Here is a 9,936-nt window from a genome sequence, read left to right on the forward strand (position 1 = left end):
TTCAAAGACATGGTAGATTTATTTGGCTATAGTTATGTCATTAGTATCTACCGGTTGCCAGGATTATGGCTCACTGCTTTCTCTTCAGTAAATCTGGCTGGCCAAAAAAGAGAAGGTAACTGGAAACTGGACTGTGTTGGGCCTTTGGAAGTTTTAGCCTTCCTGGTTTTAGATGCGGGGAGTGGGAGGGAGAAGGAAAGCCTAATTGTTAGGGTCTTCTGATTATTTTTTTTTTTTTCGTAATGCTGAAATACAGACTGACAGATGAGCACTTTGTAATTGTAGCTTCCCTTTAACATGGGTACATACTTGTTAATAGCTGAATTAGTTTCTCCATGTGAAGGTGATGCCCAGGAAATGGATATTTGTCCAGGTGACAAAACCAGTGTCCAGCCTGGTTCCCACAGCTGACAGGCATCACTATGGCCGTTACTGCATTTCACCTGCTAAATTATTTAAATACTAGCACTTGAAAAATTACAGCTCCAGTTATAAAGAGTTAGAGGGCTATGCTCTTCGTATGTGCTTTAGGAATAAAGTATCCGTCTTGTGGAATGTCTGTTATGGATGGAGAACTTTCGAAATCAGATCTGTTGCAAGCTGCACCATGGGGGAAAGGGAATGTGGGATGAAAAGCATGTGGGGGAATTGATGAATTAACAGCACTTTTAATAGGACTCAGTAAAATTGTGCCAACTTTGAAATCATATTTACTGTGAGCTGCTAGCCTCAGCCTTTTTCCAGCTGTATCTGATAAGGTAAATGTTACCTTTATTTTAAGTCTGTGATTCTGTGTTGTAATTTGCATGTATGTCACTCTTGAGTTGTTTTTTGGGCCTGTTCCTGGAGCAAAGATAGCCTGAAAGGTGCAACCTGTGTGTGGCTTTCAAAAGTAATTCTTCTGTAACAAATACTTTACAGGGTATGCTCAGCTCTCTGATCATCAAACAGGACCTCAAGATGTTGATACACTTCTTTAAGAAGACTTCTTAAAATAATTTATCTGAGAACATACAGAATTCTTAATCCCCTTGCACTGCTGTAATCGGGTGCTTTCGAGGCAGCCTTCCTCTCTAGAGCCGTTTTTTTATGGCTCCTTGGCTCTGCAACGTGTTTCTATGTCTGATTCCCCAGACTGACTAATGGATTGTGTTAAACCTTTCAGACATTGCAGTACTGCCATGCTTTTTTAAATCAGAGGTGCTTTTGGAGAAGAAGTGATACAAATTGGGCAAGGGAGGAAGGAATGTTTGTATATGGGTGAGAGCTGTTTTGAAGCCTGAATGGCTGGGGCATGGAGCTGTTTGATTTTCAGACACTTTGGATAACTGTTTTTCATCTAGACTGTAGAAAAAGACACACAGTTCAAGATGGATAACCCTTACTGACAGTTATTATTTGGGCCTTTTTGAATATAATTACAGTAATGTGTGAATAAATGTAATAGGAATAAAATTATACTCTGACTTGCTGTTTGTTCTTCCAACTGCGCTTAACTGCAAATGCAAGCAGATCTGTTCAATAACTTTTAAAATTACAAAATCTTAAACTTTTGCATCAGTTTCTAATGCATTCAGTATTAAAATGTAATGAGACTTCTATGCAGCTCTGTTCTGAGATGTTGTTCTGAAGTAGGACATTTTACTCCAGTTCAGTTGTATTATTTTCATATATAGCTTTGCCCTTTTAAGTTATGCTTGTACCACAGCAGCCTGTGCAACAGGGAGGAGACTATTCATGCTTCCATGCCCTCAGTACAGTACAGTGAGAGCAGTTAGTTTTCAAGGTTCATCAATAACTGTGTTGTGTGCAGGGATCCTAATTACTGTAGAGGAGGATTAAAGGTCACTGTGGCCACATGCACTGACAGGCCTAGAAGACAGTGTTGTGTTTGATATGTTTTAAAAACCCTTGAAAGCTGAATCACTTGGGGCTCTTTGACACTTAATCTACTCCAAGCAGAAGTATGAAAATCTAGGAACTAGTGAATGTTCTTGGAACAGCTGCTTTTTAACTGCTGAGGTAGTAAAAATTAAATGTGAAATCTTTTGAAAAATCTGTTGTAGTAACAACTGAGAGCTAAGAATGTGTAGAGAATAATTTTTTTTTTTCTGGTAATGTGAAGTTTTATTTCCCTGTGTTATGGGTATTTGAAAAGAGAAGCTTCTATATTTATATATATATATAGTTTGAAGTGTCACAGTTACTTACTGTCTTTATTTTTTAGGTTACTGTTAAAATCTTAAAATGCGGATGAAGACTGGCTCGTGCAGAATCCTTCTGCTATATTACACATACAGCAGGAAATCTAAAAGTTTTGTACAAGGTATGTATTAGAGTATTTGGCTTTATTCAGCAACTACTGAAATTAGGAGCCCTCTTTTTATGTTCATATTTGTGATGCACAGTAATTCTGCTTTTACACTTCAAGTAATACTTGCTTTCAGATAGTGTAATTCTTTACATAATTTCTGTCACACATTAGCATGTTTTTAAAGGACTTGACATACATGTACACAGCCTCTATCAGACAGCTCAAAATCTGATTAGCCATCATGTTTCTTGCATCTGAAGCCCATAGTGCCACATTAATATGATGCTGTGGCTGAGCTGCTGGATATTATTGACTCATTGCATTCAGAATCCAGTTTGTATGATCAACATTGTAGTTTTTGATTCTGAGCAGTCTTTGGGATTAAGCCAGTAGGCTTTGGTATGGAAGGCTGTGTCTTTAAAGCCTGAGATAGAGTTCAGTTTCTCTATGTACGAGTAGGTACATACAGTAGTAGGTAGTACATACGGTACTACATACTGGTACATACAGTACAAGTAGGTAGTATCACCCACCCTGGGTGCTAAAAGCATCTCTGAGACTGACAGATGTGAAGCTTTTAAAGAGTAACTTGATTCTATAGTTCCAGTAGTTCTGAAATTCTAAAATACCAGTTCCTTTTCTAAAGTAAAAATAATTTTAAATGGTGGGATTCATCTGAGATGTGAAAGTTCTACTGGTAAAGCTAGAGGCATTTGGGTTAGTTCTCTGTGTGTGTTTGGCCCAGTTAAATGTATTCAGAGCTGTCGCTATAGTTGTGTTAAATAAATAAGTAAATAGAGAATTAGATACATAAGGAAAAAGATTTATTGAGGTATTTATTAATGACATGAAAAATGTCCCTGGCCATGGCAGAGAATCTTCAGAGGTCCCTTCCAACCCAAATGATTCTGTGATTCTGTAGTAGTAGTCTGTATCATTAATTACTAATTTATGTATTGCTAATGAGAGGGGTCCTTTTACTGATTTGCAAGTCAGCTGTTAAGTGTGGGAAGCAAGCAGTAAAACTTCAGAGCGTTGCATGGGAAGTATAAACATGATGGGGTCCTTTGTCATTCTGTAAAAAGCATGGGAAGAAATCTTTCTGCATTAACACATCTGAGACCATACTGTGAGTTATAAATAATACTGAAAAATTGGCCATGTGGTGTTTGATTCCCAAAACTGAAATAGTTCTAAAATTCCTACCCAAGACAGGCAGAATCCTATTACGCTCTCCACACTGTTACTCTCTTCCTATTGTGCCTTCAGATGGAGAGTCGGAGCTCTGCTCCCCTCCCTACTGTTCAGGCCACCTCAGTTAATGCACTGTTTGCCAGGCAGGCTGGTAGTTACCCTTGCTGTTGGAAATAGCCGCTCCCCTGACCCATGCAGTGCTAACTCCCATCTCACCTTTGCAGCTGAAAATGGGGATGCCTTTCACAGAATCTCACAATGACTGAGGTTGGAAGGGTGCTATGAAGGTTGTATAATCCAGCCCTCTGCTCAAAGCTGGATGTCAGGTGGAGCAGGTTGCCCTGAACTATGTCCATTTGGGTTTGGTTTCCAAGGAATGGAGACTCCACCACCTCTCTGGGCAACTTGTACCAGCGCTTGGTCACTGCCATGGTTTAACCCCAGCCAGCAGCTCAGCACCACACAGTTGCTTGCTCACTCATCCCTGGTGGATGGGCGAGAGAATCAGAAGAGTAAAAGGGAGAAAACTCTTGGGTTGAGATAAAAACAGTTTAACAGGTAAAGCAAAAGCCATGCACGCAAGCAAAGCAAAGCAGGGAATTCATTGACCACTTCCCATTGGCAGGCATCTCCAGGAAAGCAGAGCTCTGTCACGTGAAACCATTACTTGGGAAGACAAATGCCATCACTCCAAAGGTCCCTTCATTCTTCCCCCAGCTTTTATTGCTGAGCATGACACCATATGGCCTAGAATATCACTTTGGTCAGTTGGAGTCAGCTGCCCCAGCTGTGTCCCCTCCCAGCTCCTTGTATACCCAGCCTGCTGCTGGTGGGGTGATGTGAGCAACAGAAAAGGCCTTGTCTCTGTGTAAGCAGTGCTGAGCAGTAACTGAAACATCCCTGTATTGTTTTGCTCAGGGACATGGTTTAGTGGTGGACAGTGTAAGCTTTACAGTTGGAGTCAATCTTAAAGGTCTTTTTCAACATAAAATAATTGTACTATTCTGTGTATTATCAACACTGTTTACTCCCAAATCCAAAACACAGCCCTGTAGTAGCTACTGTGAAGAATTTTAATTCTATCTCAGCCCCAACCAGCAGTCCACCCTCACAGTACAAGTTCCTTGATGTTCACAGGGAACCTCCTGTGTTCTAGTTTGTGCCTGTTGCCTCTGGTTCTGTCTCTGGGCACCACTGGGAAGACTCTGTCATCTTTATATGCTCTAATTAGAAGTTTATAAATATTTGTAAGACTTTTGCCCCTCCTTTTCTAGGCTGAACAGTTGCAGCTCTTTCAGCCTTTTTAGAACATGAAAGATGCTCCAGTCCCTCAGCTATCTTCCATTCACTGGACTCAGTCCACTATGTCCATGTCTCTTGTACTGGCAGGCCAACACACAACACTCCAGATGTCTCACCAGTGCTGAATAGAGGGGAAGGATCATCTCTTTCTGTATGCTGTCAGCTTGCTTTGTAATGCAGTACAGGCTGCTGTGGGCCTTCTTTATGGCCAGGTCACAGTCTTTGCTCATGGTGGTTCCTGGACTTAGTGTTTACCAGGACCCCCATCCAGGTCCTTATCTGCCAAGCTGCTTTCCAGCCAGTTGGCCCCATCCTGTCCCAGTGCCTTGGGATGTTCCTCCCCAGGTGCAGGATTTGGCATTTCCTTTTGATGAACTTCCTGAGGTTCTGTTGGCCCATATCTCCAGCCTGTCAAGATCCTGTGAATGGTGACATGGCTCTCTAGCACATCAGCCACTTCTCCCAGTTTGGTGTCATCAGCAAAGTTGCTGAGGGTACAGTGTCCCATGATCCAGGTCCTAAATGAAGATGTTGAAAACGACAGGCCTCTCTACTGATTCCTATGGTACTCTGCTGGCCTCCAACTGCACTTACGTCTTTGATCACAATGTTCTGGGCCTGGCTGTTCAGCCAGTCTTCAGTCCTACCTCATTGTCCATTTACTGGGCCTGTACTTTATCTGCTAGTCAATGAAGATGCTGTGTCAGACAGTGTCAAAAACCACCCTGAAGTCATAGTAGACAATATGCACTGCTCTCCTCATGTTGCAGGTTAAGTTTTACTACATCTGTGTGTATTATGTGTTTGCTTGTGAAACAGCTATGGGAACATCTTTATTTAAGAAGTTAGCCTTTTTGTTAGCATGGGTTGCTGTGCTGCTTGAAATCTGTGTTGCTTGAGATCTGTGTTCTCTGTAACATGTTAGCCTTAGTCCTTACTCTCTAGACTGCAACCAAAGCACCTAGGGGCTATTATTTGACAACCTGGCAAGGTAGATATCTAGCCAACCAACTTGCCAGCACAATAAGATAAGGGTGTCCTATAGATGAACTACGCTCATTATACTCTTATTATAATACTAAAAACAACACCCACAAAAGACCCTTGTCCAGGTGAAGGCCCTTCCTCTGTGCAAACATAGTAACAGAAGACATAATAATGTCGAAATGACACAGCAGATACTACAGTTATGTGCAAATCACTAACCTGTCGCTGTAACTGGGAGTGTACTACCTTGTATTTTTTGCGTATAAATGTAACAACAAAATTGACATGGGGTGTGCTTGATTTGTGGAAATCCCACCTAGCACCCAGGGCTGCAATAAAGAAGTTCCTGCTTCTTAATGCTACATTGGCATTAAGGAGTTTTATTCTCCTGACTTCTGGTGACACTCACAGCCACTGAACTGGTCACCTCATCACAGAGGCTGTCAGGTTAGTATTCTTTAGGGTTTGCAAATGACCCCTTTCCGTTGTAAATCCATGGTGACTGCTGCCAGTTACCTTCTTTTCTTTCTTGTTCTGGAAATGGTTTCCAGTAGTCAATCCATCAACTTCGCACGGCCTGCAGTTCCATGGGTCCCCCACTGGGTTGCAGTGACATCGGTTTTCCCCTTGTCTCAGTTGCTGTGGCCTTTCGGCAGTGCCAGCAGTCGGCTCCCTCAGCGCTGCTGCTGCGCCCCTCCCTTGGCCTAGCCTGTGACCTGTGATCAGTTTTAAGTGTTCCCTAACTCGGACCCTGTTACCTGTTTGATACTGGGGAGGGCTGAGGAGGTGGGAAAACTGGTGCATGCTTTGTTCTGTGGTTTTGTCTTGCCCTTAACTAAGGCGATCCTGTTGTTTTCTATTTGTAGTGAAATCACAATTAATATAAAAATTATCCCCCAATAATATAAAACATAAAAAATATCCCCCAGTAATGTGTAATATACACCAGGCTACAGAAATAAGCCACAAGGATTTACTCACAGAATCTAGAAATGACAAGGTCTCTCGTTTTGCATTTAACACAGTTAAAACTCATTATCAGAAAAGTAGTAATAACAAGAAAAACACTCGATTAGTATTTTCTGACTCAGAAGTTGTTCTGTCCTTCTGCTGTTTTGTCTCAACCATGAAGCTGTTGGGAATTGAGCCTTGCTTGTCGTTATGTCTCAGGCTGCCCCAGCGCAGGAGCTGTGTGGGAGCCCCGGTGCTTGGCAGGCTTCCCAGGCACCTCAGAATTTGTGTGTCCTCAGTTTCCTTCCTGTGAAGGAAGAGCCGATGGCCAAGGCTCCCTGGAGATACAAGTGTTCCTTTGACTGGCTAAATAACGACTCCTTGTCTCTGTGGAGTGATAAAATCCTTTCTTTCTCCTTCCTTATTATTCCTTTGTGTGTGTGTGTGTGTGCGCGCTTCAGATTGCAGTGTGAACCCGTCTGACAGAGCCTGATGGCCTCATTACATTGCATTAAAAACTGAGGGAAGATTAGATTAAAAATATTGAGTGGATCGCATTGATTTTTTTGGCAGTGAGCAAGCTGCAGAACACGGGGAGAGTGAGGCAAATCAGGCACATGAACTAAGTCACACCTGCTCAGTCTGATCTTCCTTAGCTTGTTGCTGGGCAGGATTTGTGCCTTGGTGTGCTGCTGTGTTCCCTCTCCAGTTCTGAAATCGATCAGCATCCAGTTCTGTTCTACAGAAAATGTGCTGGGCTCCGACCTCCTTCATGGTGAAGCCAAACTGTGTTGTTGGGCTGATGCACAGTGCTGGAGAATTCCAGGTAACCTCTTGGAAGGTCTGTCTGGTGTTAGCATTTCCCAGCAGTATTTGCTACTGCATTGCTCTGTAATTCGCTTTTTGAGTTGTGTGGTTTGCTGTCCTGTCCTCTGAAGTATGTGTTCAAGGAAGTTCTCAGTTCATTGTCTCCTGTAATTCCATAGCTTGAAGCGCAGCTGTTCCCTGAAAGTTGTTCTTTGCTTCAGCGAGAATGGCTGGTGGTGATACATGCTCTGAACTGAGGCTGTCTTTCTGCTGTGCCAGAGTGGTGCAAAATGCTGCCCTTCAGGTTAGGATTACAGGGACCATCAGGGGTGAGAATATTACCATGTTGTTGCTCAATAGAGCACCTAACAGTAGTTGTGATGAAATCGATTTCCTTTGTGCTTGTTTATCAGTTTCTTTGTAGCATTTTTGTGCTTTACATGTGGTTCTCCCCCATGCTGTTGCTCTTTGCTCTTGGGCACCAGAATAGTGCTGTTACCATTAAAGATACAGCACCTAGCTGAACAGTGGAGTGGAACAAATTGATAGCTGTTACTCAAGCACTCAAGCTGTACTCTTTTTGCTTGTAGATGGATCTGCCCTGTAAGGCGTGGGCAGTGGCACAGTTTGAAAGGATGGGAGGACTGTGTCCCACTTATACCAGGGACTAGGAAAGACACATCAGAAGAACCTGCAAAGGGTGTCTGCCAGCAGGGTTTAAGATGCTTGTTCCTGGATGAAGCAACAAGTTCCAGGTATGTGATGTCACTGTCCCCCGCAGAGGTGGAGGTGTCCACAGTGCAAAGCAAAGTCGAGCTTTTACTAGTAAAGCTGATGTTGGCCAACTTTGGTGTGTTCCTGAAGTCATGACTCCCTTTCTAGCTAGACTGTACCAGAAGCAGGCTGTCTTCCCAGAAACACTAGTGCTGGGAAATGGTGTTGATAAAAGGGTTAAAGTTTGTATGTACTACAAGAATCAAGAGTAAATGATACATTGAAAGACTTCTCCTTGTTTAAAGCACTAAAATGTGACAAAAGATGCAAAGTGGTGGTTCTAGCTGAGAATGAGGATTGTGTTTGGGTTGCAGTACAGTTTAAAAGAGCATAGGAAGTATTTGTTACCTGAGCCAGCAACAGCTGGAAAGGCCTGGAAGGCAGTGTTAACTGATGGGGAAGGGAGGGCTGCACTGAAATTTCACTGTCCATGCAGCTGAAGTGAAAGTCATGATAAAAATGCCTGCTGCCTTAATGTAGTCCAATAAAAAGATGAAAACCCAAAACCATCAATGAAATGAATAATGAAAAATGAATTTTGATACAATGTGAGTTTAACATTGCACTGTAACATACAGGGTTTTGTCAGGGTTTCTGTATCTATTATAAAACTGATTCAAATTAAACAGCGATTAACAGGATGTTTATTTTCTATTTCCTGCAATCAACAGGCATTGAGCACAGACCCAGGGCCTGACAGGAGCCTCACCAAGTTCAGAAAAGGCAGATGTAAGGTCCTGCAGAGGGCACTGCATTAACCAGCGCTGTGGTGTAGCCGGGGCAGACGAGCTTTCCTCTTTGTTCAGTGCTCTGGGACTGCAGCTGGAGTACTGACCGGTTCTGGGCTCCTGACCACCAGACATACGTGGGAACAGTCCAGTGGAGGTCACTGTGATGATCAGGAGGTTGAAGCCCAGGAGCCAGGGGGTTTGTTATCTGGGATACAGGAGCTCAGGCTAGGAGATCATCTTGCACCAGCTGTGTAATGGAACAGGGTAGAGAAGATGGAGCCAGGCTCACCTTAGCAGTGCACAGCAGTGAGGAAATCATGTATAATTATTGGTGTATCCTAGTGTTGTATCACCGCAGTAATAAAACCTGTGCAGTCACTACTGTCTTGCTGCAGTTAATTGCTTTCCCCACAATGTGGAACCATTGGGAGTTCCTGGTAACCCCTCTTGTTTCAGGGAGGAAGGATACAGGGAGCCAGTCTGGGGACTAGGAGGCGATGTTTGTTGGGTTTAGGGGTCTTGTTCCTGCTGTTCACAGAAAAACAATTCCAGTAGGACTGTATGTCCAGATCTGACAGATCCAGGAAACCAGGGGAAACCTCAAATGCTTGCCCAGCTCCTGTGCAAACTCTTCAGACAGGATGTCTGAACCAGCTTGGTAAAGCTTGTGTTTAAGCCCAGCCAGCAACTCAGAAACACGCAGCTGCTCTCTCACTCCCCCCTTTCTCCCGGAGGGATGGGGAGGAGAATGGAAAGAATGTAACTCCCACGGGTTGAGATAAGAACAGTCTTGATCTTTTGTCCACCAAAACCTTGTTCTTAGCAACTGAATAAAAACCACAGAACAGACTCAGACAAAAACCAGCTTCAAACATA

The 9,936-nt window shown here is 43.1% G+C and overlaps 1 protein-coding gene across 3 annotated transcripts in view; it reads left to right on the forward strand.

Moving 5' to 3' along the window:
* The window catches only part of PSPC1 (paraspeckle component 1), a 53,791-nt gene extending 50,176 nt beyond the window's left edge, over positions 1 to 3,615 (forward strand). For 2 of the 3 annotated variants that reach the window (XR_009744182.1, XR_009744185.1), the window contains 2 exons: positions 2,228 to 2,773; positions 2,834 to 3,614. The gene's annotated coding sequence lies outside the window, so the exon portion shown is untranslated. Of the gene's footprint in view, positions 1 to 2,227; positions 2,774 to 2,833 lie in introns of all 3 variants that reach the window. The other variant, XR_009744184.1, reaches the window with a different exon arrangement.
* Positions 3,616 to 9,936: the final 6,321 nt, after the last annotated feature.

This window comes from Pezoporus flaviventris, unplaced genomic scaffold, assembly GCF_033815535.1.
Source record: "Pezoporus flaviventris isolate CSIRO_AGI_PZ_B2104156 unplaced genomic scaffold, CSIRO_AGI_Pfla_v1 ptg000025l, whole genome shotgun sequence".
In the NCBI taxonomy this organism is placed as follows: domain Eukaryota; kingdom Metazoa; phylum Chordata; class Aves; order Psittaciformes; family Psittacidae; genus Pezoporus; species Pezoporus flaviventris.